Below are 21,881 nucleotides of genomic sequence, written 5' to 3'. Positions count from 1 at the left end.
ACTATTACCAAATAATCCTTATACCATTATAAATAATATTAAATTTGGGTAAATTTAATTATCATTTGTGATAAATTGATGAATCTAATGACGCTTTATAATTGTTCGGGAAGCTTAATGATCGTTTCACATCATTTGAAAGTTCGCTTATCAAAAGATTATTTTGACATAATTCAATAACCTGTTGTATACTTTACCCTTTTACATTTTATAGACTAAGGGGTTGTTTGATTGTCTCTTAATAGAATCATTCAGCGCTGAATGCTGAACCGTTCAACATTCAGCGCGTTTATTTCGCACCTCTGAATGATTCAATGCTGATTGATTCAGCAAAACAGTGATGAATGATTCAACGCAGAAGTATATTCTGAATTATTCAGAGCCATTATCAAACAACATGTCACATTCAGAGCTAATTCATACAGAGTCTCTGAATCATTCAGCATTTGAATCATTCAACGCTTAATCATTCTGAAGTAAACAAACAACCCTTAAATGTTCCTATAAAGATCTAACCTTTGAAAATTGTTCATATAATGATTTTACAATTCAAAACGGTCAAATAAGAATATAAATTTGAAACAATATTTTTTCAATATAATACTTGAGCATATATAAAAATATCATGCCCTTATTTAGATAAATTTAGAAATATTAAATCTTTATTCGATCTTTTAAAAATTAAATTTGTACATGAATAATTTTAAAAATATTAAGTTATGAGTAACCAGTTTTATATTAAAAAGTAATTTTATGAAATATAAACTTAACGTACACATAGATGTATATATCTTGTTATTTAAAAATCTTAGTTTGAAATTTTTTTTACACGTTAAAAAGGAAAAGAAATTCATAAGCATATATGTATGTATGTCAAACCTAACTTGTGTTTTAAGTTAATGTCCTTAGATTCTTTCTTGCCCTTTATAACGACAAATTTCTTGCAGGTTTCGACAAGCAGGTAAGAGATGCGATGGTTGTGATGACCCATCCCATGTGGGTCCATCATTTTTTTATTTGAAACTCCTCTGAACATGCATGTTTGTCACATACATAGGAGACCTGAAATTAATATGCTCATAGATTTTGGACTTAGATTGGGATCTTCATTAACTCAGATGAGGGCAAAAAATAACAACTTGCCTTTACTAAAACCTAGTGACCTTTTTGCTTTATTTTATGTGTGGGTTCAATGATTTTTCCCTTTGGGTCTCTCTTCCTCGGTCAGTCCTTTGTCCGTGTAGGGTTAATTAGACAGGTTGGGCCACTATCACCCACTATGGGACTCAAGCATGGGATTGGTGTCCTAAAAAAGTAAATGTGCTCTTAGGTGACCTTAAACAAATGTGAATGGTCATGTTCATAATGGTCAAGGGAGTTAACTGTTTTTTACTTTTTCTAAAAAATTAAAAACAAACTCCTTTTGAAGTTTATTTATTAAATCAGTACTCATTTATATATATTTTTTTTATTAAATTAAGGTGATTATAAAGTAGCATTTATTATGAGTATTTTCAATAATTTGACAACAAACACTCAATCACCCTACTGTAGTTGTTAGTGCTTGAATTTGTGACATCTAGAAACTACAATAATTTTTTTAATCACTTAGGTAAATTAATTCGTACAATACTCATTTATAATTATTTGTAGCTATAGTATCTAAATGTTGATCGAGTGTTTTTATTGCATGTAACAGGTTCAATTAGTAAATGAGTAAATTTAATTTTTAAAAAGTTAAAATGCGGTGCGTTTAATACATTTTTAATTAAAATATTTAATTTTGACTAAATCAATAATGTTAGTAAAATTAATCAATCAAACCATGTACTGTTAAATAAACAACAACAATGACGATGAATTTTATTTTTAATTAGAATGATAATAATTTTGAACTTCTATATTTATATATTTTTTCAATTTAATCTTTATTCTAAGTGAATTGACAAGATAGACCTTCACATTTATGAATTCTATAATTTATCCCAACTACGTATCACACCAACAACTTCATCATCGCCATCGTGCATGGCTTCGCTTTGATTCAATTTTCAAGCAACGAAACCGCTCTCCAGCAGCACCACCATGCATCGCTGGTGCCTCAAACACCGACACCAATGAGTCCTAGTTGAGATGCTTCGATGTCTGGTACTACCACTACCTCCCTTGTTCTCCCGCCTCCTCCACCTCCACCTCCACCTCCACCGCCAATCGATGACTAGGGAAAAAATGAATACAGCTTCTAATTTAAAACTTATAACTTAAAATATATAAATGAACAAATATGAATAGTTTGATTAACCTAAAAATGCTTTTTCAAACGATATTTTTAAAAATATTTTTGGTTCAAACATACCTAGTTTAACAACATGAATCAAATATATTATTCGAATTCTTAATTCAGATAGATGTAAGATTATTATAAAATTATCAAATTATTTTTCTAAAGTCTAATTATGAATAAGAATAATTAATGAGAGTGTCTAAGTGTCAAAATTAAGATTAAATAAAATCAATTAGTAATGAATTTCATGACGCTAGTCATTTAACCAAAAAAATTAATCAATTAACAAGTCATTAAAAGTTTATTAATTGAAAAATAAGACCAAAATTGATACATGCATCGCAAGGCTCACATCAAAGGAAGAAGTAATAACTCTTCCTAATGATCCACTCGTCCAAGCTTTGGAAAAGAAGATCAAAACAACATCAGACTTATGACGACTTTTTGCATCGGATCCTGATCTTATTTGTTCGACATATCTTCTGGAGATACAACCGTCTGTCTCTTATCTTTCCAACGGTTCTTGAATCGCATCAATCCAATATCGGTAACTCAAGATATGGCCATTTTACTGAAGACAGTGCGCATGCAAGAAATCCTACACGGGATTAATACGTGATTTTGTAAATATTACGAATTTTCAATATTTATATTGATTATTTGTAATATAATTTAATATAGTATGAATTATCTTTTAGGATCAGATTTATTATTTTATTAGGAATTAAGGTTGAGTTAAAACAATATTTTTAGTTATTATTATTTTATTAGGAATTAGAGTTAAGACATGTTTAGTTTATTATTATTTTATTCTTTAGTTATTTAGGACCTTTATAACTCAGCCCCTATATAAAGGAGACTTCATTCAATTTTGTAAATAAGATTTCTTTGATTAATAATACAACGAGAGTTCGTTTTTGCAAGTGTTGATTGCCTTGTGCCTTCGAAGCTTCTTCTCCTTGAGTTCTTTCAAGTTCTTGTGAGGGAGATTAATCTTCACACTCCAATTTGCCTTTCCATCACAACTAGGAGGGTTGATTAGAGCCATATTATCGTGTTTGCCTTTTCATTGCGACTAGGAGGGCTCGATAGGACACTTATCCATCTATTTTCCACAAATTCATCCTCACCATCATCGTCTTTACCGTTCACCTTCATAAGGGAGATCTTTTGATTTCTTGGTTATCTTATTTTATTTTCAATTTCTTTATCTTTTGTTTATCTTGTTCTAATCTTATTTCTTACCTTGTTTTCAACACCTCAAAGAAACCCTAAAAGAACCCTTGCTATTGCCACCAACTTCTCTATTCATTTCTCATTGTTCTTTATCGAGTCTAGAGATTTCTAGGTTTGATTCTTCAACAAGAGCAACATTCATTAACCCGACACCGCTTCCCTATCAAAAATTCAAAATTTAATTTCAAAAAATAGCCATGTCAATTAATAATCAAATTAAGTCAGTTAATCTAATTAGATTAATAAATACCATAATCAAATATGAATTTTATGACAATAATTATCTAACTTAAAATCAAAATAATCAATTAATAAATTATTAAAAATTATTAACAAATTATAAAAATTAAGACCATAATTCAAGAGGTTTAAAAATATTAAAATTTATTAATAACATTATTTAAAAATTATTAATAAAAAATGAAAATTAATCACGTTAATTATTGCTCATTTAAATAATTAACACCCTAATTAGTTAAATTAATACCGTAGTCATATTATTAGTCAAAACATACCAATTATTGGCCACGCATAGTCCAAGCAAGAAAACCAGGAAATTCAAAGCACTTTCACGCCAAATTCAATTAAGGCAATTAATATTTTAATGGTACTAATTCATCTCATGAAAAGGTTGGACATGTGGCATTTAATCGAGCTAAGAAAATCCAAATTAAAAAACATTAAAGCCTATATTACACGACAACATCACATTAATTAAGCCTAAATAAGGTAGCCAATTGAGGGCATTTTAATCGTGGAAGGTTTGAGTTTGCGATTTACCCATAAAGAAGTGTAGAGGGGTCTAAGGGTTAAAAATGGGTCAAGTTACATTATAAAACGACTCTAGTATATAAGCTTAGAAAACCTACTATTCTTTTTCATTTTCTCCGACCACAGCTTCTCAAATCAAGACCAAAGACCGACAACCATCGTTGAATAGTGTCATTCGTCGTTACCGACCACTTTCGACGGTGACCGAAAATCCTCAAAACTCATCTTTTAAATAATTTTAAGCTTCGAGTGCAAATATGAGGTTATTTTTTTTAGGGAAGACAAGCAAAAATCAATTAGATTTAAGCAAGCAAGTTTAGTTTGTACCTTCTTTAAGTTTAGAAATTTTCTGACAAACGTTTGTTTGCGTAGGATATACAAGTATATGTGTGGTCATGGTTACTCGCCATTTTTTCTCACAATACTTCTATTCTCTTTCACAAGTTCCAAACTCATCTTGATTCTCTCTGAACTTTCGTGTCTCCTTCATCGATGTGGTGAGGGGTTTTTATAGAAGAAGTCGGAGGGGAAAAGAGTGTGGTGTTGAGAGGCTGAATTTTATAGGGATTCTCAAGGAGATTGAGTTGTAGTGGGATATATGATTTTATAGGATAAGGTGGTTTAGTTATTTTCTTAGAGATGTGGTAGTCGCAGAGTCCTCCTAGGAGAGAGACTCTGTCGGCGATGGCTAAGGATAAGAGAAAATGTTGGGTTTTTTTTTTCATTCTTTTGGAAAAAGATGGGCTATGCTTTTTTATTGTTAATAGATTTGAGTTAGTTTGAATTCGGGCCTAAGTGTTGGGCCTGAACAAAATTTACCCTTACAATTGTCCCTCTTTATCTAATACTGAGCAACAAGAATAGGACAAAGACCTAAAATAAAAAATTTTGTCCGGATATCTTAAATTATGAATAATGTACTCTACTTCTTCATAATAAAAGAATGCTAGAGTTTGCTCAGTCTTAAAATTTTTTTCTACTCCTCCATAACAAAGGGACGCTAGAGCTTACTTAGTCTTAGAAACTGCTCCACTCCTCCAAAACAAATGAATGCTAGAGCTTACCTAGTTATAGAAATATGTTATACTCTACATGACAAAGGAACGCTAAAGCTTACTCAATCCTATAAATTTGCTATACTCATCCATAACAAAGGAACGCTGGAGCTTACTCAATCTTAGAAATCTACTTTACTCCTCCATGAAGGAATGCTAGAACTTACTGTCTTAGAAATTTGCTCTACTCCTCCATAACAAAGGAGCACTAGAGCTTACTCAGTCTTAAAAATTTGCTCTGCTCCTCGATGATAAAGGAACACCAGAGCTTACTCGGTCTTAAAAATTTACTCTACTCTTCCATTACAAAGGAATGCTAGAACTTACTAAGTCTTAAAAATATGCTCTACTCCTCCATAACAAAGGAACGCTAGATCTTACTGGGTCTTAAAAATTTTCTCTACTCCTTGCTTAGAGCTTACTCAGTCTTAAAAATTTGCTCTACTCCTCTATGACAAATGAATGCTAGAACTTACTCATCTTAAAATTTTACTCTATTCCTCTATGTAAAATGAACACTAGAGCTTAATTGGCCTTAAAAGTTTGCTCTACTCCTCTATGACAAGGGAACACTAGAGATTACTTGATCTTAGAAATTTGTGTTCCTATCGTTAATAATGTGAAATGCTTTCAAATGCATGAATGCATGAACATATCCTTTATTATGCATGTAATTTAAATGTATGAAATCTTATTAAGAATCTTATGCAATGCGTAGAATTTTTCATTAACTCAATCTCTTATAGTTGGTTGGCATCTTTCTATCTTCTATATGTAGAGATCTTTGTTTGCCTCGTCTTCTCATTCTAGGTTTCAAGGATTGTCTGCTCTTACTTACTTCTCAGGCCCTTCAAAGATTTTAGGAGAAGTATTTATGAGAGAAGTATTGGATATATGAACTGCAAAACTACACCGTTAGCACTGACTGGAAATATAAACAGTAATTAAGAAGAACAAATTCGTAAACCGTGTCGTGGTAAGAACCACTGCCTTAGAAACGAATTCGCCCCGATGTGTGTAATCGCTGCAGTAGGCGGACCGTCCCCCGAAACCGAAGTGGACTGCTGGTGGTATTGTACTTTTTATCGGAAAGCACTCAGAGAGAACTCACAGAGAGAACTTTAGAAAACACTTTGTAAGTGAATTGTGAATGTTTTTGAATGAGTTGAGAAGCTGAATATAGCTCTCTATTTATAGGCTAGAAATAGGGTTAAAATCGTCTATAAAATTTCAGGATTAAATCTCTTATTTGTAACAGCTGAAACGTCTAGATGAACCTGACTCAGAAATAGTCCAGGTTCATTGTATCATTATTCAGCTATTATAACTCCCGAAATTATATCATGTAACCCCTGGAATTAAATCAAATAACTCATGTAACTCCTGATATTAACAGCTTGTCTCCTCTGTACAAAGCTGTAAATTAGTCCAGGTACATCTTAACGTTTCTGATTTAATTTAGGAATAAACTGTTTAATTTCTGATAACAAATAAATCAGCTTTTATTATTTGAAATTCAGTTGATATCTTTCACATTTTCCATTTGTTTCTTTCAAAGAGAAATTCCTCAAGAATTTTCTCTAACCACGATCATGACCACGACGCCAAGCCGAGCCGTGCCGTGCCGAGCCGAGCCGAGCCGAGACGAGACGGACGGCGGCGGCGGTGCGCGAGAGCCCCCCTTGTCTTCTCTTTAAACATGTGCAATAAATGTAAGGCCATAAAAAATTAATTGATATCTACATGTGATGCAAAAAATATAAAAGAAAGATAATGATATGTAGGAATTTTCATTTTATTAGTGCAAGTCGAGAATCAGTCATAATTGAAATTTAAGAGATAAGGGAAAACATAAAAGGTAAGCAATAGATGCTCCAGATACTAAGTGTGAAATATTTCAATGTTTCACACGAGAATCTTCTGGAACATTGCTTCTTCCTAGTAGAGATTGAATTCTTTGAAGTCATATGAAAACATGCAGGTTTCTTCATTCTCTACAAAATTTTCACAGAGATCCTCCCAAACACAATCATGGCCAAGCTGTCTTTACGGGTTTTCAACTTGCCCCTCATTTAGTTTACAGACGACCTTTGCGAGTTTTCATATTTGACATTTTTTTCTTTTTTTGAGTCGTATGAACCTTACTGGTTTTCACTTTTGACCTCTTTTCTTTTTTTTTTTAGTCATAAGGCCCTTTCATGTTTTCACTTTTGATATTTAACTATTTTCTTTTTTTCTCTTTTTTTGAGTCATGGGATCCTTTGGGTTTTCACCTTAACCTTTTTCTCTTTTTATCCAAGAGATTCATCTCAACACAATGTGTTTTGACTTGAAAACCACAATAGAGCAAACACTGAATTATCAGTTGACTCAATAATGTCACGATCTAAATGATAACTCGCTCATGAAGTTAAAGCTTTTAACTTAGAATATGATTAAGCAAACAACTACCTCCTTATCTATTAAGTCCGTTGCTATAGTGGAGTGCCCTAAGTCTTCTTTTCCTCTTTTTTGTTTTTTAAGTCACAATCTTTTCAGATTTTCACCTTTGACCCTTTTTCATCTTGGACGTCCTATTTTATGCATAATACTTCTTAACTGAGTCTGAATTTACAGGATTAAGTAATTTATTGTTGTCCATTTCATTCAAGATCAGAGCTCCACTAGAGGTTTTTTTCACAACACACAATCCTACCTAATTTGGAATCCATTTTCTTTGAAAGTCTCTGTATTGAAAGAATATTTTTCAGTATCAAATCACCTTCTTAAAATTATCTTGTATTATTTTTTTGTCATATGCTCAAATCATTCGTCTTTAGTACATTTATCCATGACATATTGCCTTTAATCTTTTCTTCATATTAAATTCAACTAATTGTACCTCCTCTGAACCTAGTCACCTTCTTCTAACATTAATTGTATTAAGAATCGAAGTGGAATCTTGACTTATATTGGCAACATTGCTTTCATACCGTAGACCAACGAATATGGTGTTGCTCCCGTGGATGTACGCACTAATATACAATATGCAAGCAAGGAAAAAGATAGATTCTTATGTCAATATTTATAAGTGACTGCCATTTTTCAACAATTCTATTAATGTTTTTATTGGCCACTTTGAATGCCCTATTTATCTTTGGGTAATAAGGCATTGAGTTGTGATGCTTGATTTGAAACTATTCACACACTTCTTTCATCATTGCATTGATCAAATTCAAAGCATTATTTGAAATGATTTTTTTCGGTAACCCGTATCAACATATGATCTCTCTTTATGAACTTGCATAATATTAACCTAGTCAAACTTGCATATGAGGCAGCTTCCATCTACTTAGTGAATTACTCAATGATTACAACAATGAATATATGGTCGTTGAAAGCCTTCGAAGTAATCAGTCTGATGACATTCATGCCTCACATTGAAAATAACCATGGAGTAATCATGACATGTAGAGGCAACATCATGGATTTTCTCTCCATAAATTTGACACTTGTGACATCTCTGAGCATAATCAACACAATCTTAACCCATGGTTGCCCAAAAGTATCCTTGCCTCATGATTTACCTTGACATTGTCAGTCCATTAGCAAGTACACCACAAATTCCTTCATGGACTTCTTCAATTTTCCTTTTTGCTTCATTACTTTCCACACATCTGAGCAATGTTTGATTGCTTCCTCTTTTGCAAAGAACATTTTTATCCAAGACATAACCCATCATCATTCTTCTAATTGTTTTTTTTTATCATTTTTAGTTGCTCCTTCAGTATACTTATGGTGCTTGATGTACTATAGAATGTCATCATACCACGGTCAACCATCTACTTCTTCTCTAACAGTGTAACAATTAGTTGTAGTATTATATATGCTCATTTTGATTGACATTTTATTAGCTTCTTTGTTCGTCTTGAACATAAATAAATTATCAATTTTATTTAAATTAATTTATTATTCAAAATAACTTTTATTATTTAAATTAAAATAAACCACTTTATATATATTCAAAATAAAAATAGATTTCATTATTTAAGTTAAAGTATAATTTTATTTATATAGAATTTCTTTTATGTAAAGTAGTAGCTACATATCACCTTTGAATTGAGAATTCATTATTTGAGATTTGTGTTTCATGTTAATTTATGTTTATAAAAAGGGAAGTTTTTTCTTTTAAATTAATTATAATATACTATCTAAATGACGACAATTAATGTTAATCATATAAAACGAAGTATTATATATTTATTTTATAATTCTTCATGTCAAATAATTTTTAATTATTTTTAGAAATTATAGAATCAAATATGAATATAATCTTTTTAACTAAAAATTGATATTAAATCATTAAATTATTAGAAATCATTAAAGTATTATCAAAGGTGGCACTTATATTTATTAAACTATTACCAAAGTTGGTGGCTAACTAGGAGTATAATTAAAAAAGATAATAAAATATGTATTATTTTACTATTAATCATATTGTTAAAATATATATAATAACAATAAATCACTCATCAATTTTTACTCATTTATCAAGTAAAAAATCATGTCAATGTTGGATTCAGATCCAATTTGGTAAATTAAACTCGATTTGGGTTACTTTCGGTTCAGGCTACTTTCTTTTCGGGTTGTTTTCGGGTCGGGTTAAAATTTGGTTCGGGTTTCTTTTGGTTTGGGTTAATTTTGGTTCGAGTTGCTTTAAGTTCGGATTAATTTCGGTTCGAATTGCTTTTGATTTGGGTTAATTTCAGTTCGGATTGTTTTCAATTTCAATAAATTTTTATATCGAGTATTTTTCGGGTCAGATATGGGTCAGATATCAGATCAAATTTGATTATCATGTTCATGTTAATATCAAGTATTGGGTTGGGTAAATCAGTTTGGGTTAACTTTGCCAGGTATAATCCTAGGTCAGGGACTTTGCTGGCAACAGCTAGAAGGGAAAAAAGATGTTGGATTTTTTTCATTTAAAAAAAAAAGGATGGACTAGGGTTTTTGTTGGAAATGAGTTTGTATTAGTTTGAATATTGGCTTAATTACCGGACAAAATTTATAATTATACAATAACATTAAAATTGATGTTGTCATTGTATAAACAAAAATTAAAGAAAAAGAAGAATACAACACAAAAATATTTTAAAAAAACCTGGGCTATAAAATAGAAAGAGGAATGCTAAATATCTTAATCTAAAACATTTAATTTTGGATAGTAATATTAATATAATTGTTATCATTATTCTTACAACAATCAAGTTATAAATTTAAGCGTGTTTATGTAAAATTGTCTTTGATTTAAGGGTTACGAATTATGAGCAGTATAAATAGTATAATTGATCAAGTTTTAAAGCAGTTAATATAGATGTCATTGCAATATTGAAGAGAATATGAATTTAAACACTCTTTAACCCCATCAAGAATATATTTGAATGGATTTACTTTTAAAATCTTGTAGTAATGTATCATTAATTTATCGTTTTATTCATTCTTGCAGACGCGTATTTCAATTCGAGATCTTCAAGGATAATAATTACTTTTTAATCATTAAAATCATTTAATTTATGAAATATTATTTATTTATATGTACATATTTACCTGATATGTATAAAAGTATATTTTTAATATTTTGAATAGGATTAATAGAATATAGATAGTTTCATAAATTTGTGAATAACTTTTCGATTCACAATACATTAAATAACTATCTTATATTTTTTAATATATTCTAATCCTATCGGGAGGGGAGGAGAAGAGGAGATTCTAGAGAGAAAAAAAGTGATCCTAATAAATCTAGAATTCATGTGCTAAGAGAATATGACAGAACAAAGATGATCAACTTGTGAATACAATGAAGGTCTCGAGAGTTTTAATTTTTAATTATATTTTAAAATAAATAGTATCTTAATCGTTTAATTTGTAAAATTTTAAAGGGTCGTTTGAAAAATAGATCAAGTGATTACATGAAAACACTAGCTAGAATTAAATTCTTTACCTCAATAGGAATTAGGAGGAGAGAGAGAGAGAGAGAGAGAGAGAGAGAGAGAGAGAAAATAGATCAAGTGATTACATGAAAACACTAGCTAGAATTAAATTCTTTACCTCAATAGGAATTAGGAGGAGAGAGAGAGAGAGAGAGAGAGAGAGAGAGAGAGAGAGAGAGAGAGAGAGAGAGAGAGAGAGAGAGAGAGAGAGAGAGAGAGAGAGAGAGAGAGAGAGAGAGAGAGAGAGAGAGAGAAGGGAGTTTGAATGAATCAGTGAGACAAAACAAACATGCTTTGGTTGGTAGCTAATGAAGCAAGACTCTCCATTTGGATTTGGGAGGGAACATATTCACATGCCATCACAGAAACATATATACGTACGTGCATGTATGATGAATCATAAATAATTTTTTAAAGAGAAAAAAATCTCAGTGACTAAAAATTCCTTATAATATACGATTTTAACCAACTTTTTTTGGATTTGCCAAAATGACCAATTAAATCGCAATGAGATCGATAATTCGCAACGCGATCTCCGGTATCGCAAATCAGTTTCCAGATTCGCAACGCGATTCTGACTATCGCATTGCGATTTTCCAAATTCGCATTGCGATTTTCCGACTATCGCGATTCGAATATGTAAATCGTAATGCGAATATGTAAATCGCAATCCGAATATGTAAATCGCAATGCGAATATGTAAATCGCAATGCGATTCTGACTATCGCAACGCGATTCTGACTGTCGCAACACTGAATTTCAAATTCACAACATGTTTTAGTTTCGCAACACAAATGTTTTGGGTATATAACTACGCAGCAGAAGCAACTCATAATCTAAATCCCTAATCACAACTCATTCCATCTCCATCTATCACTCTCTCCGGCGACATCCGTTCCTATATCCAACGACATCCTTCCCCATCCGGCAACAGGTTTTAGTTTCGCAGCTCGTTTGTTTAGTAAATTAATTTACAATAATGAAATCATCTAATGTTGATCATGTTTGGATAGATTTGTGTTTTGGAGGGTCATGGGAGAATGTTCATGGTGTTTTACAATATATGCCTTTACCCATGAATCTTCAACTAAAACTGTCATTAAAAAAGTTAACTTATGAAACTCTAATGTTACGTGTTGCAAATAAATTGAATTTAGAGCCCTTAAGTGGATTTAGGTTATCTTATCAGAGAAAAGGTAAAGTTTATTTGTTAACCGACAATGAAGATGTTGAATGATTCATTGCTTACATTAGTGTTTCGCAAGATGATGTTACATTGTATGTTGTTGAACCTAGAAGTAGTGAAGTTGGGTCAGTAGCGAGTAGTAATCAACTAAGTTTTTCAACCCCAGTTTATGGTGCTCAAAATTTAATGGTTCCACCACAATTTCATCACCAAGAAAATTTTGTTTCACCACATTTCCAATACCAAACACAATCTCAAAACCCACAACCTTTCCCCAATCCAAATCCCAATCAACTTTCAGCACCAAATTCCAGTTTTCGTATTAACCAGTTAGACGATGATGAGCCAACAGAAAAAATTGTGAGTACTAGTCGGTATTCGAAATTTGATCTTGGTCAATACCCGGACTTTGATCTTGGTCAATACTCGAATTTTGATGATGTTTCAGAAGAAGAAACAGACCCTGCGTGTAATGATTTTGATATTGATCAATACCCAAATTTTGATGATGAAACAGCCGCTGCCGAGGAAGATGTTGTTGATGATAATGAGGAGGAAGTTACAACTGTGAATGAACATGTTGAACATCCATTCTGTAATTCATATAACCCTGAAGAAGAAAAGAAGAAGAAGAAATCCCCGAAGAAAAGTCCCGGAAGAAAATGCCACGGGAGTATAACTGGAATATGCCAGAATTACTTCAGATACCGGAAGAAGAGTTGGTAAAAATAACAGTTGATTGTTACACAAAAATTATTCGTATCAAGAAAGGATGATTGTTTGATACAAAGGAAGACTTGAAGATAGCTTTGTATACGAAATGTGTGGAAGATGACTATCAACTAAAAGTTAACAAATCAAGCAAAGATCGTTTCGATACAAGGTGTATGATTGACAAAAACTGTACGTGGCGTATGATTGCAAAGAGGATAAAAAATTGTGAAATGTTTCAAGTTAGTACTTTTATTGATAAACATACATGTTCAAGAACCCAAGTTTTTCCTCACCATAGACAGCCAAACAAAAATGTGTTGAGTGGTTTTCTGGCTGAGTTAATGTTTTTGAATGGCAGGGTATCTCGGGGACATGAAATTATGACTGACATGAATGCTCGGTTCAAGATTAGTATCTCATATTCTCAAGCTTGGAGAGCCAAATGTTATGCCTTGGAATTGTTGAGGGGGTCGCCAGAAGCATCGTTTGCCCAACTGCCGGCTTATTGTCATAATTTAAAGTTGAAAAATCCTGGGTCGGTAACTCATATCAAAATAGATAGAGATGGACGCTTTGAGTTGCTGTTTATCGCCATTGGTGCTGCGGTTAGTAAATCAATATAATTTTGTTGACTCATTTTTGTTAGTTACATGCATTTCACATTTAAATGATTATATTTCTTGTGTATATGATTTTGTATATTCGTTCATTTTTTACTTGCATGCGCCCAGTTATTATAGTTGACGGAGCACATTTAAAAGGTCGATACCTTGGAGTAAACTTATTAGCAGTAGCCATGGATGCTAACAATGTGATACTGCCAATAGCTTACGGGGTTGGCAAATCTGAAACCTCTGATTCATGGATATGGTTTATGGGGCATCTTAGGGATTGTATAGGTCCTATTAGCAATCTGACAATCATATTCGATAGGGCAAACTCAATTGACAACGCTGTTAGAATGTGTTTCCCAGATGCTTTTCATGGACTTTGTGGTGTTCATTTATATAGAAATCTAAAATCAAGGTCTACTGGTATAAAAAATCACAAATGGACATACTGGAAGGCTGTAAAAGCTTATCGGGAAGTGGATTTTAATAAGCATATAAATTGTTTAAGACGTGTTTTTCCTTAGTGTGCTCAAACACTAGAAGATGTCGGGTTTGAAAGATGGTCAAGAGTACATCAACTTGGAGCAAGATATGGTTTCATGACGTCTAATAGTGCAGAATCAATCAACGCTCTAAGTCGTCATTCCCGGAAATTACCCATTACTATGTTAATGGAGTTTTTTCGAGCCTCTATTCAACAGTGGTACTACAAGAAAAGAAACCATGCAGGTATTATTTCTTTAAATTCGTAACTTATCATATTTTACTAAGTATTATTTATTTAAATTTACAGGAACATTGGAACATTGTGTTACACCATGGACTGAAAAAAAGATAACGAAACGTGTTGTGAAGTCAACGTCATGGAGAGTTGAACCATGTTCAAACACTTTGTTTGAAGTACTGGATAATAACTTAAATGAGCTTGTCGATCTAAATGCAAAGACGTGCAGTTGTATGAAATGGCAAACATCTGGTTATCCGTGTGGGCATGTTATAAAAGTTGCTCTTCATCTAAACCAAGATGATTCAAGCGCATACGCTATGGATTGCTACACTACAGAAGTATATCGACAGACTTATGCCGAGATTATCTACCCTATTCCACATTCTTCTGAGTGGGACATACTAGATGACTTACAAACAGTTTTGCCACCAGCCATGGACAGAAGGCTACCTGGTCGACCAAAAAGTCACGATCGTATATCGTCTAAGGGTGAAGAGAAGAAGAGATCGACATGTAGTCGGTGCAAGGAAAGTGGTCATACAAGGTTGACATGTGGATCACCAGTGCCATCACAATCATCTTTTCCTCTACCAAAATATGGATCCTCATCAAAATCCAAAGCTCATATGGTGTCAAGAAATAGGCAATCAAAATCGCAATCAAAATCAAAATCGCAATCACAACCGGCTTCACCTTTTGGGACTATTAACTTAGGTGATTTTTAAATGCAAACGTTGTATTATGTGTAAACTTTTAACATTTTCAGTTAGGCATGTATTAGTAACTTGAGTTTGAACATTACTATGATCTGTTCAGTTGTTATCACTTATTACACATTCATTAGAATATCGCAACGCGAATTTAACTAATATGTGTATTTTATGTGTAAACTTTTAACATTTTCAGTTAGGCATGTATTAGTAACTTGAGTTTGAACATTGCTATGATATGTTCAGTTGTTATCACTTATTACACATTCATTTGAATATCGCAACGCGAATTTGACTATCGCAACGCGAATTTGATTATCGAAACTCAAAAATCGCAATGCGAATTTGACTATCGCAACACGAATATCACTATCGCAACGCAAAAATCGCAACGCGAATTTGACTATCGCAACGCGAATTTGACTATCGCAACGCGAATTTGATTATCGCAACGGCTATTTGACTATCGCAACGAGAAAATCGCAACGCGAATTTGACTATCGCAACGGGTATTTAACTATCGCAATGAGAAATTCACAAAGCGTATATGCTGTTTTACAAAAAAAGACATATATTAGTGAATTACATAAATTTAAAAAAAATTAATCAAAATGAAATATAAGAAGAAATATAAGACTTATCCCCCATCGAAATAGCCATTGTCTTCAACCCCTAATAACACACCCCACCAAGACCGTTCAATCAACAAATGCATATCATCGTTGAGTTTGTATATGTCAGCGTAACACCCTTGGCTCCGCTCATGTAGATAAAAATCAACTACGGTCTTAGCCCAAAGGGTATTATCCAGAATTGTTTCCGGTAGTTGTTTCCTCTTCACTTCATCTGCCGGAATGGTACTGGCCGGTAACTTATACGAAAGCCAACAGTCATCCATCATGTCCGGCACGTGAGGGGGTTTCTCAATAATTTGATATATTACGCCGTGTGAATCGGGCTCTAGAGCGACCCATAGTAAAAAATCCATAAAATGCTTTCTTAAATAATCTTATATTTCATTGAACAACATAATTTTTCATCATTGACAAATGAATCAAATAATATAATATAATATTTTTTTAAAGATGTATCAATCACTCTTACATTGTGATAATCTTATCAGTAAAATTGCATACACAATCAAATTAATTAAAACATACTATAAAAATACGCAAAATTAAAATTTATCCATCAAATTGAGATTTTATAACCTTAAATTTTATAGGAATAAATATCTCAGTTCTCACACCATTAATAAAAGATTGACAGAAATAAGAGCATGGATAGGCTAGAGAAGATCGTAGGCGTTTCATGCCTCCCATAAAACAGCGTTTGGTAATAGGCAAAGGTTGGAACGCGGTAGAAAGATAAGTGTTAAGCACGTGAATCATACATGTCATTCTCATCAACCCCCAATCCCAAGACGGCAGCGGTTGTTTGCGTTAGTCAGAAAACAAAACAGTTTCGTGTACAATACTGTCACCCCAAATTTAAAAATACAACAAATACACGACGAAAATTGCACAAGAAAGAAAATATGACGAAAAGGCAAATAGAAACAAAAGTTTCCTGGACTTCCGTCCATCGCCGACTAACCGTCACTCCATCCCCACCTAGTGGTGGTGCGAGGCGGGGACCACCCACCAAAAGCCAATCATTGAACCAGTTAAGGACCGACCAAATTGAGTTAATGGATAAACTCCAATATGCTTTTCTCTAATATATTAACTCCATATCCCATTTCTTAAATAAATAAACTTAAACAAAGCATGAATATTAGGAAAATATAATACAGAGTATTAATTTACCCCATCAATAATAATGAATAAAAGTAAATAAAATAATATATTAATGACTAAATTTAAAGAAAACTAGTTTATGACCAAATTAAAAAATAATAATTGAACGACTAATAGTTGTAGTTTACCCTAAAAATTATAAATGCGTGGTTTTGGTTTTCCGTCCAAGTATCTCACCACCAGAATAATAGTAGTAGTAATCCCACAAGTACTTCCAGCTGACCATTTCGAGTTCCACGCTTCACCGGCCTGTCCCACGAACCCACCAACATGGATCTATCTTAACTTTCCTATCACCCAACTCAACTCTCCGTTCCTTCATCCACCGCCAATCCTCTCGGCTTCCTTTCATTTCTCCAAAACCGCCTCTTCAACTCGGCGTAACTCGTCGTTGCCTCACGGTGGCAGCCGCTGCAGCTACGAAGAAGACGATCGAGGCGTCAGCGAGGAGTTGAACTCCATTGCTTCACAGAATCTCGACTACGCTGCTGCTCGCAGAAGAGTTCGATCTGCTTTCGTCCCTGTCCACCACCAGCTCGATCATTTCTTGTTCAAGGTTTTTTTTACTTGCTATAACTCATACTACCTAAATTAGCAGTTGGTTAGATCTATGAGGTTTTTTTTTTATCATTTATTTAAAAATTTGATTTGCACCTATTTTTTTATTATAAATTGTCGATCTAATAATAATAAAACGGGTAAATGATCTATTTTGTCACTCACATATTATTAATTTTGTTTTGATCATTCATCTATTATCTATTTTATTTGATGGTGCATTACTATTTAATTAATGGTTGATGATTAAAACAGAACCAAAATATAACATCATTTATATTTTTTTAAGTGATAGTTAATCAAACAAAAACTAAGTAATGCGTGGGTGATTAAATAGGTAGTTACCCTTAAAAGAAGGTAAAATAACTATTAAATCCCTTAAGTTCATAGGTTTTATTAATCTAAAAACAGTGCATAGATCATTTGCATATTTAAGCCTCAGCAGTTTTCTCTCTTAAAATAGTTGACTTTAGCTTTTAGGTAGTCACAGTAGCTAATATTTGTTTTCTTATTGTCTTTTTCCTTGGGAAAAAATATGGAATTGGTGGCAGATGGCTCCTACTGGTGTAAGAACAGAGGAGGTACGCATTTCTTTTGTTCATTTGAATTAATCTTTTGTTTTGCTCAGAAACTGAAGAAAAAGAAAGTAGCTCAACTTACTCGAATAATTGCTTTATAAGTTTGTAACTGAAATGAAGGTATAAAGTTAGAGATTTAAACTCAACAATCTTGTTTTGACGTTTTTTTTGGTAGTGGATCGAGAGAAACTCAAAGGGATTGGAGATTTTCTTTAGACAATGGATGCCGGAACCTCGGGTTAAAATCAAGGGTACTGTATGCTTTTGCCATGGATATGGTGACACTGCACTTTCTTCTTTGAAGGTCAGTTCATGTTGTACTTCATTTCTGTAGCTGAACCATGTTCAAAGGACTTCATTTGATGCTTAGAGAGTTGGGATTTACAGCATTGCTAGGTTCATCGCGCATCCGGCTATGGCGTTTACGCTATTGACCACCCGGGATTCGGCCTTTCTGAAGGATTGCATGGCTACATCTATAGCTTTGACGATTTAGCCGACAATGTTATTGAACATATGCAAAAATCAAAGGTATGGGATTGTTTTAATTTTGCATTGGGAGGGGTTAGTTTCAGAATCTTTGTAATTTTGGTAAATGTTATGATCTTCAGAAAGACCTGAAGTGAAAGAATTGCCTTGCTTCATATTGGGACAGTCCATGGGTGGCTCTTACTCTCAAAGTTCACTTCAAGGATCCGCATGGATGGGATGGGAATGATCCTGTGTAGCTCCAATGTGCAAAGTAAGTTATCCAGTGCAATCTGAAGTTCACATTCTGTATCATGAACTCGCTTTCGACATTAAGTTGGTACGTTTGTCGCCGATAGATTGCAGATGATGTAAGCCTTCGGAACCGGTTGTGAAGTTCTTGACCTTTCTATCTAAACTTATGCCAACAGCAAGCTTGTTCCACAGAAAGATTTAACCAATTTGATGTTCAGAGACCCAACAAAAAGAAGATGGTTAGTCAACGTGTCCTTCGGTCACTCTATATGGAGTAGCTTATATAGTTTTGATGATGATGAGTTTGTATCCTCCTGTCTTCTCCTTCAGGCTGTGTACAATGTGATTTGTTACGACGACGGACGCGGTTGAGAACTGCAGTTGAACTCTTAAATGCCACCGAGGAAATTGAGAAGCAGGTCGAGAAGGTCGGTTTCTGATTAATTAGTTTCATATGCTGTTCCATTTCTCATTATCTACAAGCATGCAGGGTGCATGCTACAATCTGATTCGAAATTTGTTTCAAAGAGTTGAGGAATTGGCAGAGTATTTTGCAGGTTTCGTCCCCACTGCTGATTCTTCATGGAGCTGCGGATAAGGTAACGGATCCGGCAGTGAGCCGGTTTCTTTACGAACACGCGTCGAGCAAGGACAAGACATTGAAGCTATATGAAGAAGGATATCACTGCATTCTGGAAGGGGAACCTGATGACAGAATTTTAACTATACTTAATGACATTATTTCATGGCTGGATGCTCGGTGCTAGGTTCCCATCCCTGCAACATGCTGGAAGCAGATGCTCCGAGAAAATGAAAGAGCCGCCAGTGACCAAGATGCAAAATTCTTGGACTAATTCATTTACAATATCTATTATTAATAAAAAAAACTGATAAAATAAATTATAAATTAATATCGATAATTTATTTCGATTACAAATAAAATTTGTTTCTGATGGTTTTAGAAAAAATAATTTTTTTATTTTAATATTTTATATTTGTATAAGTGTTTTATAGCATTTATACTTTATATAATTATTAGGGGTGGCAACGGGGCCAGGACAGGTTTACATTACCCAATCCGTCCTCAATATTTACAGGTACGATTTTGGGGAATCCCCATTATATGTTTCGGGGATTTTTTTGTCTCTATATCCATCCCTTACAGATCCCTGCGAGTTTCGGTTAATCCCCGTCCTAAAAAAAATAAACAAACATTTTTGAAATCAATGCAACACCTAAAATTTGTAAGATATATTATATTGTCTCAAATTGGTCTCTATCTATAGTATGAAAGTTTCAAAAGTCAATATTCATCTAACACCCAATGTATATGTACAATCTTAATTATATTCAATCTCAACAAATCAATGTATATTAAATGAGAAAATATTTAAACTTCAATTTTAATTCCTTTGAGATGTAACAGTGATAACATGTAATCTCGGAATCTTATTATATATAACATTTTATTAAAATATATTAGGGTATATAAGTATGATTATAAATATATTTTAAAATTTTGTAAAATATCAAGGATTATATTTTCGGGAATCCCCACAGTTGTTTACACGGATATAGCAATCCCCGTCCTCATCCCCATTTGAGCTTCGGGTATAAAACTTCTCCATCCCCATCCATGTGGGTGAAGATTTCGGTTATTCCTCATTTTTGCCGGTTCGGATCCCTACGATTTTCGATTTTCCCACACCTGATTGTCACCCCTAATAATTATATTGTTTTTATAGTCTTTTAATGATTTTTATATTTTTTAATATTTATTAACGTGCTAATTTTATTATGCTATATGTCATCATTTTAGGTTGATAAAGGTCAATTGAAGTTCTTTTTTAACATAAAGGCTCAATTCACTTGTGTTAATAAGATTTTTAGGAAAATCTAATTACGATAATATTAATTTTTATTTAAAAGTATACTATTTTAATAGTGTTATATATGAGTTAGTGTCAAAGTTAATTAAATGATTTTACAAGTGAAATAGTTAATTACGATAATATATATTTAATTATACATGAAATGACAAAGGATAAATTAGTTAATGTTGATTTTTTAATAATAATAGCATAGTTGGCATCGTTTTAACTGTCTTTATTATATTTGAGTTAATTTGATAGATATATAAAAGTTTAGGGATTAAATGATTAGAGGCAGATCTGAAAAGAAACACGTATAAACAAGCGATAATTCGACAAATGCACCAAGGGCCGCTGATCTGAAAGTTCGTGATCTCCCAGAAGTAAAAAAAAAATCAGAGAAAACAGCAAAACATCAATAGAATTTCGACTTCTTTGCAGTTCATCAAAGAAAAATTTCCCCTTTGGCTCACTGCTGAAGAGATTCCTTTGTTCTGTCATAAAATGTCTCTCTTAAACCAATTGTTTAATAGAGGCGTTTTGGTGCAAAATGGTTAGTTTCCCCTCTTTTCTCCTTTCCCCCAATTGAATTGTCATGTATAACTTAATTCTGCCTTCAATTCGTATATAAGGCATGCAAGCATGCAATTCATTTGGTTTTTTTTTTTTCCTTTTTCTTTTCTCTCATGTTTGGTTTGTACAATTGTGTAGCAAAACATGCTTGAGCTTGGCAATCTCGCGCATCAAGTTGATGGACTCGTTGATCAGTTTATTTCATAATAATTTTGATTACCATTTGTTTTTCTTTGTGGGATTAGGTAGAACATGTTATCAGAGCAGAACATATGGGCTGCATATGAGATACTGGAGCTTTCTGTGAGTTTGTTCTTGCACGAGTTCCAATTCTTGAAAGCCAGAAGTAAGTTCAATTATAACGACTTTAAGAACTTAGGTGTTAATTTATTGGTTTTGCCTAATGGATTATTGTTTGTTTCCATTCCAGTACTTCTTATTTAATGGGAAGCAGTTTTTATATTTCGTTTAAGTTGTATCAAAAGATAAAGTTAAACACCTAGGCTGAGC

The 21,881-nt window shown here is 33.0% G+C and overlaps 1 pseudogene; it reads left to right on the top strand.

Annotated features, from left to right (window-relative positions):
* Window positions 1-17,210: 17,210 nt before the first annotated feature.
* Window positions 17,211-19,831, top strand: LOC120151449 (annotated as a pseudogene).
* The last annotated feature ends 2,050 nt before the right edge of the window (window positions 19,832-21,881 follow it).

This window comes from Hibiscus syriacus, unplaced genomic scaffold (assembly GCF_006381635.1).
Source record: "Hibiscus syriacus cultivar Baekdansim isolate YM2019G1 unplaced genomic scaffold, ASM638163v2 tig00111059_pilon, whole genome shotgun sequence".
Taxonomy (NCBI): Eukaryota; Viridiplantae; Streptophyta; class Magnoliopsida; order Malvales; family Malvaceae; genus Hibiscus; species Hibiscus syriacus.
The sequence above is the reverse complement of the archived record's forward strand: the minus strand, read 5'-3'. Positions and strand labels throughout refer to the sequence as shown.